Here is a 21,719-nt window from a genome sequence, read left to right as displayed (position 1 = left end):
GCAGCAAGTTTTAAAAGCATGATCTCACTCAAATAATTATGCATATTGGTTCATGATGTGGTTTAAAGCAGGCGCTGCATTAATTTGTTGTGTGATTATACAAGATTGCCTCTTGCAGTGCTGTTTTAAATATACATTTAGCCTTGTGGTAAACCGTCCAGCTCAGTTTATTGCCTGTCTTCTGGACACACTATGTGTGACTTCAAGTGTAACTCTGCACATAAGTGGTAACATAAATGTACTTTTTTAATGAAAAAGCAAAGTGAGTTGAGCCAAATGCCCTCTTGTTAAACTGGGCTGATGTCCATATGTTCTGGTGCCAACTCTGTAGTAGCTGAAATTCCTTTTCATATATTACAGGCAAAATAATTTATTTAAGTCAAAATTTCCAAAGCAACCAAAGTCTGTCAAATAAGCACAAAGGAAACTGAGCTTTGCCAAATAACTGAGTTTAGCTATAACACTGAGATGGATGGACAGATTGCAGGCATTTCATTAAACTTGGGCTGGGATTCCTTCTTAAGCTGTAATCCAGCCTTTGCCTATCCACATACATTATATATATATAATGAATTATTTTGTAGTGTATTTAATGTTTTTTACTTCCCCAAACCAGATGTAGTTTTAAGAGATCATTAGTTGAAATTGTAGTCTCATAGAAGACAATCACTGGTGCTTGCACAGGAATGGACTGTGAGGATGCAGACCAAGAAAAACTCCGCTTCTGCAGGAGAGAACAACCTGGAGAAAGATTATGCTTTGGTTACAGGAGATTCTTCTCATGTTTGGAGAAAGAAGGAAGCCAAAGAACACCGTCCCCACAGTATAACACCGTGGGGGGAATACTATGCACTGGTCCCCACTGCACAACTTGTCAAGGTGAAAGGAATTGTGAAAAGTCAGATAAAGCCCCGACTTGAATTCCATTGAAAACCTGTGGGGTGAACTAAAGACCATGGACCACACCAGAAGACCATCAAATATGGAGGAGCTTGAGAGATTCTCCAAAGAAGAATGTGCTGAGATTTCTCAGGAGACGTGTGTGAGACTTGCTGCAAACTTCAACAAACAACTGCAGGCTTTCATCCAGCAGAAACAACACACAACTGATGGTAAGCATCAGGGCACTAACAATTTTGACCCTGGTAGTTTTTGCTTTTTGTAAAATAATGCAAGCATCCACAATAAAAGCTGTGTTAAAACTGTTAAAACAGCAAATGGGAAGACAACTAATTCTGTCCCCATCTGTATATGTCCATGTTCTTGTTTTACATGCAGTCATATTTTAGAAATTTGCTGAAGACATATCCTCTCATAAAGAATGTCTTACAAATTGTTCCTTCAAGGCACAATTTCCATGGAAAACCATTTACAGTGCACATTTGTTTGATGGATTGTTGAGGCACCTTATCAAAGAAACATCTAACAGCAAAATCTGATGATACTGTTGATAATTTGTAAGGCTTCACTTTAAATAACAACTTTTCGTATGAATATTACAGCTATTTCCTCTGAAAGGTAGTGAAGTCCCAGTTATAATTACAGGTTCCATAAATTCAGGACAAAGGGACAGTGAAGCATGGTGCTGGTTTATGATTGGATTAGAACTGACGAACGGAAAGAAAACAGTCTGTTTGCCATGAAAAGGCCTACCTAGTTAAGCAGACTTTTTCATTCTGAGACAAACAATGTGACACACACATCCATTTATCTGAACCCTTTGTTGTTAAAGATGAACGCAAGCTGTGATATGAGAGTTGAATCAGACTGATCGCAGCACAAAGTTGCGTTAGCACCTTGATAATTATAGTATGCATTGCTTAGACTTGAGACTGAAGTCGAAGCGTTTTCCTGGCAGCGTTAGAGCTGGTTTGTATTCGTTTTCTCAGGCTGGCAGTAAATGGAGCATAAGAACAGGATCCCTTTGGAGGGAAAATGTTACACAAGCCAAACCTTCAATTTTGTCTTTTTCAACCGTTTCACTAATGCCTAACCAGCATGCAGGTGCAATCTGTCATTTCTTTCCTCCCCGTCTCTGCTGAGAATTACAAAGTAGCAACATAACCCGTGTTCACTCAACACTACGTGCTGCGTCCAGGCATCGCAAATTTCCCTTTGTATACCTAATTCCTCATCTGCTCTTTTCCTCTAAGGAGGCTGAAAACGTGTGTTTTGTCCTTTTAGTTTCCCAAATGACTGACCTGTGTCAGTCAGTGTTCAAAAACGTCACTTTTTACTGTGTAATCATTTAGCGCGAGTACGTTTTGACACACATCAGATGGAATTAGATGGGAATTAGTTGACAGGCCGAGCACTGCTGAGTTTATAGCCTTGTGCAGCACATTATGAAGCCTTGAGCTAACGCATATTAGGGCTTACATGGATCTACATCCATTTAGATACAAGATGGATGATATCTTTATCATGATGAAATCACCTGACAGCAATAATAGCGCAGTCTGACCTCGCCCTCCTCCCATTTTCTCTCTGCAATCCTCCTTTATAACAGACTTATCAGTGCATTACTCAGATGAGAAGGAAAATTTGAAAATGTGGGCTCTGTGTGTTTTGCCGCTTAAGGTGCTGAGAGAGCACCAGGTTAATATTCAGTGGTTAGCGTCGACAGAGAGAAACCTTATAAATATGTCCTCAGGTTGCCTGCTCCCTGTCAGCTTTAACGCTCTGCCCACGCATACGCCCACACACACGAATAAGGAACGTGCACGTGACGCAGACAAATACTGGTGAGACACGCACACGCACTCGTGCAAAGTCACACACAAAGACGTGGCCACGCACACATGCTCGTACACACGCCCACGCGCTACCTAGCCGGGTTCTCAGCAGGCGGGCAGCGCCGACAGGCTGAGCCAAAATAACGTCTTAAACTCAGTAACCTCAGTCATCATATCAACAACTGAATCAGAGCAGATAGGCAGTCTGGCTGGCTGGCTGTTCAGCTAAACATATCAAGCCTGGTTAAATGAACATGCAATGAAAAAGACGCACGCTTGCCCTGCAGAGGAGTCTGCGTTTCGAGCAGAAAGCGTCCAGAACTGCTTGTAAATTGTTCTGACGCCGCTGACCAGCATCATCCAGTTTGTTTAAAGAGAACGAGGAGAAATGCTAGAAGGACTGCATGGAACAAAATTCTATTTACAGAAATCCAATGACCAGCAGTGACTGGATACATTTTAAGGGTTCATTCAGAGATCCAGAACTCCCAGTAAAATCCAACATTTGTTCATTATAATGGGCCTGCAGTGCAGTCTTGGAGGTACATCTGTGATTATCATCATGATTGTTTCAATGGGAAATATGTCTGAGCTTCCTATGCAAAGTAGCTTGACTTGATAGTTCATCTCAGTGTAATCTATACTACAAATGTCATAAACCAGCATGTAGGCTATAAAATAAGGTGGAGCCCAGCAGCAGAGTTTATGAATTGCCAGCGTTTCATTTCAATAGTTAAATACTTGAAGTTAAAATCAGGCAAAGCAGCAAGTGAGTGTGGACCATGGAAGCACGCATGCTTTTCCAGCATCACCTTTTTGAACATGGAAAGTGTGCATTGCCTTAGAAAAGCCCGTCAGGGTGCCTAGGGACATAACACGACTTAAAGGTCGTGTTATCTATTTTCTAATAACTTTACTCAATCGTGTGCAGTCATGTAATTCACAATCTTCAAAATCTTAATGTGGGGCACATTAAGACACATAGACTGTATAGACCAGATGAAACTGGCCATCATGACATTATTAATTAGTAAGAAAAGTCTACGTTTTCTTAGCCCGTCTCAGCAACTTGTGAGTCACACAGTAAAATGCATCCTGTTTTTGTTTACTTTTCACTCTAATGAGACTCGTAATTTACTAGATATAAATTATCTTGTATTCAGTAGGTCTTCAAACTAGCAATTCAGGCCATAAACACATGTTTAGTGAAGTCACAGACAGGGACCCAGTGCTATTTATACCAATCAGGCTCAACATCATGACCACCTTTCTAATATTGTTTAGTTGCCAAAAACAGCTCTGACCAGTCAGGCCTGGACTCCTCTAGACCCCTGAAGATGAGCTGTGGTATCTGACACCAAGATCCTCTAAGATGCGAGGTGGGGCCTCTATGGATCCGACTTGTTTGTCTTACAGATGCTGGATTTGAGGGAGATCTGGGGAATTTGGGTAAAGTAAATGTGTACATGGTCTGCAACAATGCTTAGTTAGGTGGTACGTGTCAAAGTAACATCCACATGGATGGAAGGACCCAAGGATTCCCAGTTGAACACTCCTTCCAATAGCTTGTAATTTTATCAGACCAGGCACCTTCTTCGATTGCTCCTTGGTCCAGCTCTGATGCTCATGTGCGTATTTTTTGTGCTTTCAGTGGTGTAAAGGGTTAGCATGGGTACCCTGACTGGTCTGCAGCTGTCCAGCCCCATACACAACAAACTGTAATGAACTGTGTATTCTGACACCTTTCTATCAGAACCAGCATTCAGTTTTTCAGCATTTTGAGCTACAGTAGCTCGTTTGTTGGATGGAACTTTGACAGATGTTGACCACTGCAGACCAGTAACACCCGACAAGAACTACAGTTTTGTAGATGGTCTGACCCAAACTGTCAACTCGCTCAAATCCTCACACTTGTCCATTTTTCCTGCTTCTAACACATCAGGTTTAAGGTCAAAATGTTCACTTGCTCCCTAATAAAACCCGCCCACTAACAGGTGCAATGATGAAGAGATCATCAGTATCACTTACTCCACCTGTCAGTGCTCACGATGTTATGAGTGATCAGTGTGTTTACTCTCTTTATGTGCCCACAGGAGTCGCCCTCTGCTGGCGATAAAAAAGAAGCATACGAGCTGTCAAAACAGGAGGAGCAGCCGAGGCAGCAAGTGGGCAGCTCTCATCTATCATCTGCATGTATGTTTTGAGGAAAACTGGATATTTCATTACAACATGGCACGTTATTCATTCATTCGAATAAAAGCTGCTCAGTGGTACAAATGACAAAAATGTTTTGTTTGGTTAGCTTTTTCTGTCTTGCATTCTTCTCAGTCGAGCTGGTAGACAGCAACAATGACAGAGATGCCTGCTGCACAGCTGACTTGACTGACTTGTTGATATTTTACCCACGAGCGAGGTGGGAATACACAATACAGCGTTTCTTGACACATTTAATGTTATGAATGATTTAAAAGAAAAAAAAACCTTTTTGCTGATTTTTTTTAAAGCTCTATACCAAAATGTATTCAAAATTAAGAGTGTGTCTCTTTCCAGTGATTGTAAAGAGGATAAAAGCTTTTTTGGGCCAATGTGTGCGTCATGTGTTGAACTCAAGCCCAGCAGCCTTCCTGGGGGTCTGTGTCTACACAGGAAGCTTTCAGACAAAGTATTGAGTTGTTGGTCACACCAGGTTTGGCAATCCTCAGAATGCATTTTATGCTATTATTTGAGTTACATAAAATGTATGAAAGCAGATTTTAAGCATGTAATTCCAGTAAAATGCTTAATCGATTTTAAAAAGTGTCTGTTCTGTCACTCACAGATTACAGAGACAAATTGAAAATAGGTCTTTGTGTGCAGATGTTAGAGGTTTTCTAAGACACGGGATTGCAAAATGTTATCCAACAGACAATTACTGTAACTGGTGAGTCTGGTTATTTTGATGGGTTAATGTGACAGGTTTATATGTCTGTGGATGGTTTTTGTCACCGGCGTATAAGGCACTATCATAAAAGTCACAGGACGAAAACGTAAGCCAAGTGTAAAGCTGGGCATGGTCCAGCCCACGAGTGCTGAGTATTCACGTAATCGTGCAGTAACGACTAGAACTCATGGGTTAGAAAATCAGTATGATACCCTGCACTTGTGAGACCATCAGATCCAGTTCAGCCATCCAGTTCACAATGGCCTGATTAAACTGTGATGTTTTACGTCTCTGCTGAAGCTTCACTGCAGGAGGTCCAGCTTTTGCTGAGCTACACTGCACCAGTCACATCACAGCTCTTACAAATGGAACCTTTTTCCACCCGGGATGCCATCAAAACTCATATGCAGTCACAAACTGAACATCGAGTAAAAAACAAAGAAAAAAACTGCTCCTGCATCAAATTTGACTACTTTTTGTTTCTTTATAGACAATGTCCTCTCTGATGTGAAAACCACACACGCATACAAAAGTGTTTAAGTCTACTACTTAAAGCCTGTCCTCAGCAGTCACTGATGTGACTGCCACCCCCCACTCCCACCCACCTTTTCTTTTCATAACTGAACAAACCAATAGTGTGGGTTCCATCTGTGGAAGGCATAATACCGGCTAATAAAACTAGTCTTGGCTTCTGTTTCTGCACTGTCTGGATGCTTGACAAGTCTTAAGGACAATTCTATAATCTATAATCTTTCTCCAACTCCACAGAAAAATGCAACCACCAGGGACATTATCATCGCACGTACTATGTCTCCTATGAGCAGATGCAAAACAGCAGCAGAATAACGTGGCAATCCAGGCTGACTGTTTGCAGTTGTTTTTCTCCTCACAAACTTTGCCCACTTAGGGCCAGATTTACTAAATGTGATGACGATCCCCAAACAGCTCTGATAGGTGTGGTTGGGTTTAGGGGTGAGTTACAAAACTTGCTTTCTTCTTCTGGCTTTATTGGAGAGGTACAGTGAAGACTGACAGGAAAGCGGAGGGAGAGAGGGGGAGACATGCAGCAAAGGGCCACGGGTCGGACTCGAACCTGGGCTGGCCGCTCTCAGCCTGCTCATCCCACTGAGCTAAACCGCTGCCCATAAAACTCATTTCTGTGAGAACTCAGTTTTCTAAACAAAGACTAATTTGAATATAAAATGCAAAAAACAAGACATGCTTTTCTTTCAGTGTTAAATATCGGCACAATTATCAGCAAATCACGTGTGGCAAACACAATTCATTTAAACATTTTCCGTGCTGTGTTTTGCACCTTGATTTCAAATCAGTTTGGTTTTTATTTATTTAGCACCAAATCAGAACGACAGTTGCCTCAAAGGTAAAGACCATACAATAACACAAAGAAAACCCCAATAATCAGACAACTCCCTATGACCAAGTTCTTGGCGACAGGGGGAAGGAAAAACTCCTTTTTAACAGGAAGGAACTTCTTGTGCTGCCCTGTGGGTGCTATGCTTACAACAAGGTCTTTAAGATAAGATCTGGTCTGATTATTCAAGACTTTGAATGAGAGGAGAAAGATTTTAAATTCAAATTCGAGAAAGAAACTTGCAGAAAGTCATATATAACGGTTTCAGTTCCGAAAAAATACTAACAGTACCTTTTTTTACACCAAAAGTCAGTTTGTCACAATGCATTAGTAAATCTGCATTTGGAACACTAAACTATTTTCATACCACTTCAGTAATATGTACCAATATCTCTACATTGGTATCGGCTGACTCCAATCAGCCTATCAGCAAATAAGATGAAATTCACCACTAAGAGAGGTCAAAACTTATCTGTTGCGTCTCATCAATTTTGCACTGGCTAAATGTTCAGAGATAGTGTGAAGAAGAGCTGATAGTTACTAGTTTAGTTACTGAAGAATTATTTGTTTCATTGGCAAAAAAGGAGGGACCAAAAATATCCAGATGAGCCAAACTGCACTACCAATACCAAAAAACAAGTGTTGGTACTGGCCCATCATTTCACAATGAATGCACAATGACCCTCCCTCACTCATTCATCATCATCCTCTGCTTCCATTTATTCAGGCTTGTTTGGCTCGCAAATCTCACACTTGGGGGAGTCTCCAAAGAAAAGATGTCAGTTAACATTACAGTAGTGCTAGTGCTGATGTTTTCCTTGTTAGCCATTTATCGCATAATGCAAAAGCCTAGCATTAAGAAAATCCAGTTAATTCAACATATTTGCTGACTCACGGCTTTATATATTGGAACTCCTGTCACGATTCAAACTGAAGCAAAAAGGAGACAGCGTGAGTGAGGAGGCTGAGTGCAGCTGGATGGAGGCGTGTTGCTATCTGAGGAATCAGCGGAATTTAGGGAGTGGAGACTGAAGCACCAACGTGAAGGCAGTCTCAATACAGCTATGGAACACAATGAGCCGCAGCACTTACACACACGCAAACAATCCCAGACACAGAACAAAATGGGCAGTAACCACCCGCACTCTGACCCGCACCGCACACACTCGTAGACACGAATACAAACGGCAGTGGACCTCAAACACACAGACATGGTCACAGATGACCGCACACACACACACACACACACACACAGATGACGTGTGTATTTAGGTCAGTGTAAACGTGGGCTGGGTGGATGTCTGACTGACTAGTAAATAAGCTGGATGGAAAGTAAATAAAGCAGACAAAATCAGACAGCAGGCAGTCATGCACAGTGAGGCTAGGTAAACGCACACACACACAGAAACGCATACACACACACACACAAGAGTGCACAACGTGCACATGCACACACTTTTGCCTTATAAACTTGAAACATGGGATAAACATTGGCATACTTAGACACAAACACACACACTGAAAAACAAATTAGGCGAGCATGGTGACTCACTGTGTCTGTGTCATTTAGTCTGCGTCTGCAATGGACACCATCACACACATATGCATGCACACACACAAACACACAGTATTTTTTTCCAACTTCTTTCTAATTATGAACACACATATGCACGCACATCCATAGACACACATGTGCACAATAACCATGTCACAAATCTTGTAATTATGTGCACATAAATACACATGAACTGATACACAGCCTTGGACACACGTGCAATTATCTTGTCATACATCTGGTAATTATATCAAACTAATATGGAGACAAGATCCCCCCCCCAACACACACACAGATACACAGACACAGACACACACACACACACACACCTGTTATACTGTCCTGCTAAAGATGGGGCACAAACACCAGAGCAGCAGCGCATCTGCATTAACTTCAGCTATTTGACTTGTGCCATAAAGAGCAGAGCAGAGTTTAGCCCACTCATAATGAGCCAGGTCTCTGCTGTTCAACACATCACAGCACTGAAAGAGAAGTGCTGGTAGAGGCATGGTAATTATGTAGGCATAGATTATGCATATAGTCTATAAGCCTATGTCTGATGCACATGTGTTCACGGAGAACATTAGGTCATGTTCAGAGCATCATTACCACTGCATAAAAAAGCACAGCCCCCACATTCATTTCAGTGAGACGGGTGCCGACACAGAGGGCTCCAGAAAGAAAAAGCACTTTGTGTCTTCTGGGAGCTGACTGTATATACTGTAAGATACTGAAGTCAGCTACTTGGAAAATGAAAACAAAAACCAAAAAGTTTAAGTTAATGAATAATTTTATTATAAAGTTATCATTCTTGTATCCTGCATCTTGTTATTATACTGTTAATGTAATGGGGAAAAAAATCATCTCACCGAATGGCCCCTTGCAAATTGTTTTTGTTCAATAGATATGATATTTGCACGTGGTCCATACAGCATGCCCGTGTAGAGTGAGATCTCCGTGACTGTTTTCCTATCTGACTGTCATGGTCTATATGAGCAGCTGGGAGTGGCCTGTTCATCAACACACCTAAGGTAGTAACAGGCTCAAACTCTAGTTTAAGATCCAAGTTCTTGTATGCTTACTTTGTCGTCTTCTCTCCCAGCTCCGCCAGCGCGCTACGCCACGACACCACCCTTAAGATTTACCTTTTGGATTCTGGACACAAACCCTCTCAGGATTTTCAGCCACACTCTAGGGAGCATCACAAATGGCACTACCTGCCTGTGCTCCTGCCATCACCGCCCCACACAGGGTCCTGGAAAACTCATGTCAGACCTCCTAAACCAGGGCTGCCCAATCCCAGTCCTCGAGAGCTACTATCCTGCAGCTTTTAGATGCATCCCTACTCCAACACAGCTGAATCAAATGGTTTGATTACCTCTTCAGCATGCCATCATGTTTGGCAAAGGCCTGATAACAAGCCATTCATTTGATTCTGGTGTGTGGGAACAAGGATGCATCTAAAAGCTGCAGGACGGTAGCTCTCGAGGACCGGGATTGGGCACCCCTGTCCTAAACACTCCTCTGGCTCCCCCTCCAAGCTTCAGCCTCCTCCTGCCCAAGGAAGCCGCTCCATTTCAGTGTCCACTGTAACCTCTGGCCCAACCCATGCACCCACAACACCTTTTTCCCCCTCTAGTGCGCTCCGCGAGCACCACGACACCAGTCACTGTTTATGTAATGTACCACGGACTGCCATGCTAGGATTCTCACCCTTGTAGCACATTATGTATCTAGACATTTTCTAGGTTTTGGTAGAGTTCCCCTACAAAGCATTATATTGTGTATCTCACCACACTAAGGTTCTAGGCTTTGTCTCTCCTTGTCTATCTTGTGTCATTTTAAATAAATGCTTCTTTAGTTCAATTATTCTGCCTCCGCACTTCATCCCAGCCTGGTTTTTGAGCCCAGTTCTGGTACAGGCCTCTAGCCCATCTTGACACCTGACTGCTACCTAATAATATAGTCATGGTCAATATTTTACAAGTTCAAATATTCCTTCTTTACGACTGTCATGGAACAGCTCTTCTCTGATTTCATTGTACATTTGGACGCAACAAGTGACACTGACAACCACAACTACTAAGGAGGACAAAGTGAGGCGTTTACTGCAAAGTTTTCCATAGTGTTTGAGCAAAGGAGGAAAAAAACTAATCACAGTGTTAGGGATGAAAAACGAGAAACTAATTAAAACTTAATCACCTTATCACTTAATTGTGAGTCAGTAGCCTCAATCAGGGTGGTTACAAACTCGAGTTTGAATATACTGTCGCTGCCTGTGGTTTCCAGTAGATATTACCACAGCATAAAACAGCCATGCTGACAACGTGAAGAAGGTTTTCTTTTTCTTTCTGGCCATTCCTCACTGCCAAAACAAAAGCTCCTAACTGGGACTCATCTGTGATGTCAGAAAACTCTGCTCTGCTACTCTGAACTCATTTCCCTGTTGCTTTTACCACAAACTGTCTCCCATATGTGGTGCTCCACTTGTTCAGCAGTACTCAAAGACATCTTTGAGGCACATTCTGCTGTTGTATCTATTATAACGAGTTCTCTGACCACTGCACACAGGGTTAGAGGAGACGCAGGCTAAATCCTTTACTCCACAGCGCTACAATACTCATCTCTAAACAGGCGTTTTTATTAACGGCTCCAAGTCACCTGTGGGGTCCCACAGGGTCCATTTCTTTTCCTCTTTACTTCTCTGTAACGAGCTCTGTTTACAGAGATGAAATTAAACCTTCAAACTGGTGAGCTAAACTGTACGAAGCCTAAAGACGTTGATAATTGTCTCTGGGAAATTTGCTTTTTCAAAGAAACAGATAAACTGTTGAATAAGTATTCAGCTCCAGTTTGACTTAAGTTGCCTCAGAAGTAGTGCTTAGAAAGCTGAAGGAACATTTCACCTTATCATCCAAGCCTTGGTTGGTCATTAGAAGACAACATACAAGAAAACCAGAAAAATTCTGATATGAAGACTGTATCAACTGGTAGCAGCAGACCAGTGTTTCCAGTCAGCACCCCAGAACATATCATCAAAGTTTAAAAAAAACAGGGCTTTAATGCATCATGTATGCTGACTTAATTATGGCCTTTATTTTCTTTGACTATGTCACAAATGTCTCATAATAATGTAACAACACAACTACAGAAATTCAGAACGTTTGTGAGCTTAAAACCTCCCCCACATGCTTTATAACTGAGAGCTGGTGGCGTACAGGACTTCCCAGGCTCCAGTAAACCTCTAATGTGTTTACTACCATGTCATATGTCAGTCAAAGACACACTTTGCTTCATTGGGTAGGCAGTTTAATACCTCACATCAAAGCTGAGAGAACTTCAACTCAGGACCAGAACACTTTGCAGCGCTTATATTTCCTGCTCTCTTATCCTCTTCCTGTGCAGATCTGTCTTACTATCAATTCATTGATTGGCTTTAAGCTGTTAACATCATGTTTTAGCTTGAACAGTCTGAAACTATTAGAAATAAAAAGTGCATTTTTCTGCTCACAATTACAACACAGTTAGTAATGCTACGCTAATAAGGTATTTGGGGTAATAGTGCTGCTAATAGTTAAGTGGCTAACATTACTGTGTATACTAACATTTATTCATGTTGTTGAAATGGGAGATTTGCTGAATTTTTGTAGTGGGGAGAAATGTTTTTATTTCAAGTCTTGAAACACTCACTGATTGGACAAGCTCTGTGATGTCGTTGTTTTTCAGGGTCAATAACATATCAGTGATTCTTGTGGTTTGAGACCACACAGCAAGAAATGGAGCAGAGGAGGGAGGAGGGTGGAGATGACAGCCAGAGTGAGATAAATGGAGATGGACAGAAGAAGGTGACCACTGAGGGAGAGAGAGTGAGAAAATGTGTCAAATGCAGAAAGGCAGATGACAGCGAGGATGAATTAGAGAGAGGGCGGTCGGGACTCAGAGTGACTCTGCAGTATTGCCCCTCTTTATACTGACAGACGTAAAAGGAGTGTTAGAAAATGTAGGTGGGGAAAAAAATGACATAGGTTAGTTTTAGTGGGATTTTCCCACTTTTGGAAGGCACCATTACTGTTATCTTTTGGTTCCTCTGAGGGGACATTGCTTCTCTTCTCCCTCTTTTCTGAGGAGGATGAATAGAGACGCCATTCCCGCCCCCCCAGGTTTTTAGAAGCATGAAAGTTGCACTCACATTGCTTCCTAGCAGAATTACAAGCAAGTCCATCCCGGAGTCGACACCACCTGAGTTTACAAAAGATGTCATCTTATTTGTTTCCTGTAAAGAATTTCTTTCTGTTCGCTAGATGCAAAAGGTGTAAGAAGAACGGGAAGGCCTCGGTCAGCTTGAGCACGTTTGTGACTGACTGTATGGAGTGCAGAAGAATCAGTGCAACAAAGGTAAAGGTAGATTTTTATCATTTGTACATGGGAATATAATGTAGAATTTCCATGTATGAATCAGTTCATCGTAAATGTTTGTAGTCCATCTCTGGCTCCCACATCCAGTGTTTTGTCAACCTAACCATCGACCCCAACCTCCTCCACGGGTGACTATAATAATTATGCTTCATTTCCTTTTTTACATTTTAATTGCTAACAGGACAAAAGACAGTCACTTACACTAAATGTATACTGTAAGTTGCTTTGGGACAACTACCGTCTCACATGGCCCTGGAGGTTACTTATAAAAAGCTGCTCACCTAAACAACCAATCGGATTGTTTTTATAGGAGGACAGTTTCCTTCCACACAATGTGAACATAAAAGTATAGATGGCTAAAGTTTTAAACATTTAATGTCAACTCCTTCTCTGTCCACCAATCGGATATCAGATAGGGATAGATAGAAGCAGTTGAGGAAGACATGGGTAAATGTACATGCACCCTAATTAAAAATTTTAAGTCAGCTATCAACGGATTGTCTTGGCTGAAGCAGAGAGCAGACAGCAAGAAGATTTTAAAAAATAAAAGTACTGTAGACAGAAGGAATATAAACACTGGCAGATAGGCTCAAAGATGAAACAACCAAGGGGAAACCAGGTGAACGGTAATAGTGAGAAGCGATTAAAAAATTATTTCCCAGTGTTGGTAACATGGCCTTGGTCTGCATCTGCCCGAGCAGCACTCTCCTTATTTCATGCAGACTGCAACACACAGAGTAAGAAACTCAACGTGGAAATCGAGCAGAAGATTTAAGTGTGTACTTGTACGTGTAATATCTGTTATAACCGACGTGGGCTCCAGATGCTCGGAGCGAGGACGTTTCTAGATCTCCTGCCACGTTCTGACACTGAGACACGGCTTTAAAGGGTAATTAGAGTGAATACCGAGGTCAGACACTGAGCTGTGATGTTTAAGGTTAGGGCGAAGAGACAAGGGACGCATTATGTCAGTGAGTGTCCTCACAAAGACAGAAGCACAAACCTGCCTGTGTGTTTGTGTGTGTTTTACCTGACACAAACCCTCGGTGGTAAACAAAACCTTACGTTAGCCTTGCAGCTATCGACCACCGGTGTCTGCCTGCATCTGAATGTTGGCGCGTTTGTTTACTACCGCTCGATGACTTCATTCCCCTCTTCACCCCCTCAGGGCCTTGGCGGAGACTGACCAGAACAAACCCAGACAAGCACACCCATACACACAGCTGATGAATTATGTAATACATGTGCTTTGAGCGCAGAGAGAAGGCTCGGCTCTGGAGCGATCGCTCTGTATATGCAGCACTTGACTACTCTAACAACAGGAGCAAAAAGAGCGCGCACATATGCGTGGACAAGCTAGTGTGAGGTTGTGTGTGTAGATTTGAGGCCAGTGCATTAATCAAAATCTTAACTACACAGCACACACACTGCATGCCAACCCCGCTAGGCTCTGTGTTCAGTTTAATTAACTCGTGGGGAAGAACGGAGAACAGCCAGCTGAGTTATAAGTCAATCTGTCAGTGACTCAGTCAGTCCTTCAGTGTGGTTTTCTATAAGCTCACAGAGTGGGATGTCTGTCCCGGAGATGCCATCTTCCTGAAAATAAAGGTTCTGTCAGTCGCTCCGTGTTGGTCGGTTGTTTAAGCCAGCGAGCCGACTTCAGCTGCAAATCAAATTGCTTTGACAAATCAGTGGTGAGTGGAGGAGGCACAGTCCTGTGTGTGCTCCGGTTAACATTGCCGACAGAAACATAGCGGGACACCACCAAAAAAAAAAAAAAGAAAAAAAGCCCAGCAATCAAAGAGAAAGCGGCAGAATGTGAAATTCGATGCAGCTGCTTTAAAACCCAAAACTAGGAGAAGACACAAAAAAGAAAAGACACAGTTCTCTTGGAAATGTCATCAGTCACCTTCACAGGTGTGTTCTCTGCATAAGTATGTCTGAACGAGCTGTGTGTTCGTATGTACTGTACAAACTACGCAGAGGACTGCTTCACCTAGACACAACTGCACTTAGACCTGCCAAATCCTAAGGAGCCTGAACGATGCTCCTGATCATTTCTGCCTCATGTTAGGGTTTATTATGCTAGCCACCTTAGTTTGTGATGGTCAGCATGCGCACCCTAACATGCTGACACTGACTAATGAACCTGATTTTGCCAGTAGGTGAAAACTTAATCAGATTTGATCCTGATGGGAATATTAACAACAGATTGGTTTTATTTTAAGAGGGACCTGTTCTGCTCCTTCCTAATGCCTTATTTTAATCAGCGCCTCTGCTAGAATTTCTGCACATAATGTAAAGTTGAAAATAATTATTTTTAATCTTGCACTGGCCCCCCTGCATCTCCTCGGCCCACTTCATCACTCTCTGAAACCTACTATTTTAGCTCCCTGACTCCTCCCTTTGAGCCAACTTCCTTCTGATTGGCTGACCTCATAAAAAGAGGATTTGAACATATGACAACACATGATAATAAAGATATGAGTCATAATGAACCAGTGGTTAAAAAAAAAAATCTCAAAAGCCACATACCGTCCACTTTATTAGGCAAACCTTGCTAATACAGATTGGACCCGTTTTGTCTTCAGAACTGTTCTAATTCTTCATAGCACAGATTCAACAGGAGGCTGGAAACATTCCTCAGAGGTTTTTTGTCCAAATTGACATGATAGCATCACACAGTTGCTGCAGATTTGAGGAGTTTTTCTGAAATGCTGAAATCAACCCATCTGGCACCACCAACTATTCCACATTCAAAGTCCCTTAAATCCCCTTTCTTTCTCAAATAGCTTGAACTGCAGCAGCAGATCATCTTCTCAATGTCTAAATGCAGTGAGTTGCTGCCATGTGACTTGGTCTATGTTCTGTTTATCAAAGAACATGCTTATTTAACCAGAGAACAGGGGCCCGTTCTTCGTACCTCGCTAAGTAAGTTAGCTGGATTAGATTGTTGACGATTTCGCGTGATCCTGGATCGTTCGGTTCCCCGAAGCTCATCCGGGACTTGCTGTCATAGCAACAGAGCCGTAAGCGTAAACCTGCTCGGGAGCAGGTTTACTTTATGTAAACAGGATTAGATCGCGGCCACGCAGGTATGTCCGCTTCATTTATACGAAAGCAACAGCGATATTCCACCACTGTTTCACCATAAATAAATAACATCAATGTAACTAAAGATAATGCAGCACTTGATCCATTTATTGATGTCACACAGATACATACAGGTCATTTCCTAAAAAAGGGAAATGTACTATTAACATTCTATTACATGTATGTGATTATTACAGATGTAATTCATATTTCAGAGTAGTAATTGCAAATTACTTCGTGTAATCAAGATGAGAGACCACGGCTATAAAAGCGAAGGTGGATTTGGGAAGCCTGTCGCAGCCATGTCCTGTCCGTATACGCGAGCCACCCATTGCGGAAGGTGCAAGATTGATAAGGAGAGTCCTCAGAATTCAGCGTATATTGCGGGATAGACAGGATCCTTTAGCTCAGCGCGACAGTGTGCTCATTGAGAGATATCGATATTCCCGTGAGGGTATTATTTACTTAACCAACTTGTTGACGAGGGGGTGCAGGACCACCACCTGTCTTTTTTTCCTCTGCCCTTTTCTTGGTTGCTGTTATGAACAAACTAACAGAGTATTACAGGCCAGTATTACCTTGCCAAGAGACGAAAAGCAATCTAAGAGATAAATATTACCATTCTGTAGAATACTCCTGTATTCCACTTTTACTTGTTCCCATGTTCTTGTGGGTCCTGTTGTGGCTCTAATGTGAAAGGGGATATAATATAACATATTATGATATAATATAATGCCATATGATATTGGACAATATAGTGTCATATGATAGATCTACCCTACCGCCTACTGGTGTTGGCCAGAGGGGCCGATGGCGCGATATGGCAGCCTGGCTACAACCGTAGCTGCCTCCACCAGTGTGTGAATGTGGGAGTGAATGAATAGTGGTATCGTAAAGCGCTTTGGGTGCCTTGGAAAGCGCTATATAAACCCAATCCATTATTATTATTATTATTAAATTACCTACGAGTTTGATTTGTCAGCAACTTTCTGCCAGCCCTCTCTCCTTGCTTTTGCAGCCTTTGCAGTGTTCTCTTGCGTTTTAATTAAACTCTGAAACTCCTGAAATCCCTCACTCATGAGTTCTTGCTCTGCTGCCGGAAAATACCGAGCACGCCCCTTCGACATTTTCGCCGACCAATCAGCGGGTTGCCGATCAATGTTTCTACTATCGATGCGTAGCCCCTTTTACGACACCCAGTGATCGCGCATTACTTCATCCAGCTGTAGTAATCGTCAACAGCAGGTGTGTTCGGGGAACCGGATTAGCGAGCTCACGGTTAGCGCGATGATTTGATCTTGGATGTGTCATTTGATCTTGGATGTAGTAAGCGACGTACGAAGAACGGGCCCCAGAACTGAGATCTAATCCTGTTATATTCACTTCCAGTGCCACATTTTCCTCCCCTCCAAAGGGACAGAGTATGTAATCTGTCTGTTAGCAGTCTAATGTCGACAGTTTTCAAGGTATCACGCTCAAATTTTGTGCGATGGTAGATACCAATAACAGCTCGAGCTGATTTAATTTTAGTGAAAATTGGCTCACGGTCAAGTTCAGAGTAAATGGGAAAATCTGTAAAAACTTTCTATTACCTACAATATTTTATGGATTATATTCAAACCTCACAACAATAGCCTAGGCCTCTGGGAACAGGAGTACCTAATATATGACCTTGACCTTCATTGTTAGTGCCCAAGGTCAAAGTTGACCTAGAAAATTTTTTAAAAAACTACAACAAGTGTAATATATATAATATGAAAGGGAGAGCGCTGTTCAACATTAAAGTTTTGCAAAATCAAAAACTGCATAAATATATCTTAAAATCTCAAGTTTTTGTAAGCTTACAGAAGATTTCATCTAAATCTACTCCAATCATATGTCTTAGACATATAATTTTAAAAGGTCAAAGGTCCGACATCAGCATGTTATAATAAAAACTTCATAAAACATCAAAGTTTTAGAGCAGCCTTTACCCTTCCGAGAAAGCTGCACTCTAAGTGCTCTTATTTATTCTTTGCCTCTAATGAAATAATTTTGAATGAGTCCTAAATAAAAAAAAAATTCTTACACATCTTATACGCAATGCTGGTATATTAACTAAGGTTATTACATTAACCAGTATTGAATGAAACAGGCCATTTGAGCTCTATTCTGCCCCTCAGATTATTTCTCAAGTATGTTATAAATTTGTTATGGGGCGGGTCATAGTCATTCGTGCTGTAAGTAATTAAATAGATGTGTCACCAAATATGTTTATTCCTGGCCTGCTCGTGGCAAAAGCCTGGCATCTAGTGGGTCAACAGCAGAAGCTCCTGGTAAGGGGTGAGTAGGAGTTTTTGCTCCTAGCACTCAGCAGGGTTGACCAGGTGTTTTGTGTCTCTGACAATTCCTGTTTCTAATGCGTTTGGGAATGCATAACCTGTAAGTTTGGTGGAATGAATTAGTACCTTGCCAATCAAGTGATGACCTTTCTTTGTGTTTATAGAGTTTGTTACACTACTGGTGTAAGATAGCTGTTGATGCTTTGTTTTGCCCGTTAGCATGAAAAAACATAGCGGTGTATGGCATTCGCTACACTATTTGGCATTCTATGTCCGTTTATTGTTGATGTTGTGATATTGTATTGGTTGTTTACATATGATAACAATATTGAATGTAACATTTATGTATCTGTATGGATACTAAGTGCACCTTACTCTGTTTCTGGTATTACAGTTTTACAAGAATGAAAATATTACAAATGGTACAATCAGGAAAAGTTCTGTGACACGGTCTCCTGAGTGGTCACTGAAGCCATTTATGTTTAGCTCGCTGCATAAGCAGAATGGAAGCATTCAGCTGAGGGCTCCCTTTAAGACAACTTTCTTCTGATTGGCTGTCCCTTGCAAATAGAGGGTTTGAACAACATCTGGGCGGAGCTTCTGTCCTCATAGCAATGTTGCTGAGATTACCATAATAATAATATCCTCCAACATCAGAAGTAGCTGTTTGAAATTTAGTGTTTAGGTCAGCTTTTGAGTTACTTGCTAACCTCATTATTGCAAACATTTGCTGTGTTTTGATTATCCCCCCTGCTAATAATATAAAGCATAAAAAGTAGCAAATATTGTATTTGAAATTAAGTTTTTCACTTGTTAACAGTGTTCCTGTCCACACAGTGAAGCCAAAGTCTGCAACTACAGCTAATTAAACAATGAAATGAAATCAATACGCCACTGCATTTTAAAGAGCCTCACAAGTTCAGCTCTGCAGTCTGCCCGGCAACACTACACCTGTAACATAAGCACGCACACTACACTCCTCTATAGAAGCCAATTCAATCGCTCGCTTAATATTCTTTGAAAAACTATGACTGAGGCTCACATCTGTTTTCGTTTTTGTCTTTGTGAGAGCTGAAGCCTCCAGTAATGAGTGAGAAGCAGCAGCACAAAAAGACTGGCAAATGGCAGTGAGTTGTCTCATAGCAGAAAAGGACAGGTGTGCAGCAATAACATGAAGTGCTTAAAAACAATGAGAAAGGAGAGGATTAAAACTTATGATGATACTGTAAAACTCACCATATGGGAGGAACAAAGAAAATGAAGCGAGTGTGTGACTCAGTGCTACACTTCTCTATTCTTCATTCTTTTTTTCATCCATTGACTGTGATAATTCTGCTAAAACTGTTGCTCTGGTAGATTTCATTAAAAGAAATAGAGCCTTATTCTTTTAAATTGTATATGGTTCATTATGTCTGGATCATACCGTTTTACTGTGTTTTAGACTCCTCTTGTGATCTCACTATAGGGAGTCAGGATGTCACGTGTTCAGAACCACTCACACCACCAGTGTTTGTCGGTTTTCAATCACCTGAACCTGAATTTGGGAAAAACTGCTCGTGTCCTGCAGGCCTGCATACAACTTCAGTTACAACAATAATAACTGGAGCCAGTGATTGCGTTTTAATGAGAAGGCGTTCAGCTCAAGTCGACAGAGGTGAATGATGTGGGCAGCGCAGCGCCTATTATTTCCACAGACCACTGCTTTTCCCTCTGCAGCACACTAAAGTCTTCGCCTCAAAGAATATGACCTGTCTGATTTCTCTCATAAATGTCACAGAAGTAATAGATGCTCACATAAACTCACTTGCATACACGGGCATGAAGAGATAAGTCAGCAAAGAATAGACAATTGTTTAATTGCAAAGAGGGTAATGCGTGTAAGTGTGTTGTGTCTGAAATCTCTCCAGGCTGTGACTCCACTGCGGTCAGGTGCATTTATACCCATAGGCATTTACCTTGCCTATGGGTATAAATAAAGTTACCTTGACCTTGACCTTGATTTGAACCATGTATGAAATTTTCAATATTATTCATAACCTCACCTACAAATAATTCTCTTTAGTTGTTCATAATGTGACAGGATGGTTGCTGAAAGAAAATGTTAACTGAATCATCATTAAATCAGACTCAAATCACTCAAATCAATCGGGGTGGTTTGGTTGGTGAAAGGTTGGTGGTTCGATTCCCCAACTGCTCCACTCTGCATGCCAAAGTATCCTTGGGCAAGATATTAACCTCGAGTTGTTCCCAATGAGTTCACTAGAGTGTGAGTGGTAGACAGAAAGCACTTAGATGTAGAAAAAATGGCTGAGATGCTGTTTAAAGCGCTTGGAGTGCCAGAGTACATGTGATGTATTCTTTCATATTATATTTTGTGGAAATAGAGGAAATTATTTTATTGCTACAATATAACCTGCATTATTACAATTGCATTAATAACATTCTTTATAGCATTATTCTATTAATAATATTTCTTACAGTATTGATATTGCATTAAGAGTTGTTTATTGAAGATGTTCATTTAAGGATCCTTCCACTATGTTAACTTTTATTACAGGTACGGCCAGAAGTATTTCATACACATTGCATAGCATTTGTGCTCATTAAGAGTTGTTGCTTAGTCTACAGAGGGTCTTAAGCTTTGTGAAGTGCGACGTCTTCACAATCTATTGTGTTAGAGACTAGAGCATAGAAGGATAACAGCATACATGCTTACAATACACATATAATCTAGAAATGTGCCAGGCCTGAGGCCTTAACTCATTTAGCTTCTAACTGCATTTTAGTCTACTTGGTAACAGATGACCGGAGTCAACAACCAGCCCTCAGAGACCCATAGGGCTTGAAGTTTATTGCCTCGTATGGAAGGTGTGATAGAAAGAGGAACTTCTCTGTCTAATTTTAGGGGCTTAAGATTGACCATTTACTGTAACTGATGCATATTATGTTCATTTGTGACGCATGAGGGGGCGTAACCCTGATGAATGAAACCATTCTGAATTGAGCTCTTCGGAGAAGATCAATGCAGGTGTTGCAGTATACATCTTCCCACGTGTGTGCTCAATAAATCATTGTTTGACTTAACTCTTCTGGACCAGTGTTGTTTTGTGCCCTCCTTCAATATTTGAACTCGCGACAATTTATATACAGTTTGTCAGTTTGGACGCCTCAGTTTACGCCTGTCAGTTTGGACGCTCTCATTTCATGGTTTTTCTTTATTTTTACTACTTTTTACATTGTAGATACAAACTGAAGACATTAAATGTATGAAGCAACATATATGGAAATATGTAGCAAAGAACAAAAT

At 41.4% G+C, this 21,719-nt stretch overlaps 1 protein-coding gene across 1 annotated transcript in view; it reads right to left on the bottom strand.

Annotated features, from left to right (window-relative positions):
* Positions 1–21,719, bottom strand: part of ldlrad4b (low density lipoprotein receptor class A domain containing 4b) — a 261,157-nt gene that overhangs the window by 146,402 nt on the left and 93,036 nt on the right. The gene's annotated exons all lie outside the window — the stretch shown is intronic.

This window comes from Haplochromis burtoni, unplaced genomic scaffold (assembly GCF_018398535.1).
Source record: "Haplochromis burtoni strain Fernald_Lab_line unplaced genomic scaffold, NCSU_Asbu1 Contig_130, whole genome shotgun sequence".
NCBI classification, from domain to species: Eukaryota; Metazoa; Chordata; class Actinopteri; order Cichliformes; family Cichlidae; genus Haplochromis; species Haplochromis burtoni.
The sequence above is the reverse complement of the archived record's forward strand: the minus strand, read 5'-3'. Positions and strand labels throughout refer to the sequence as shown.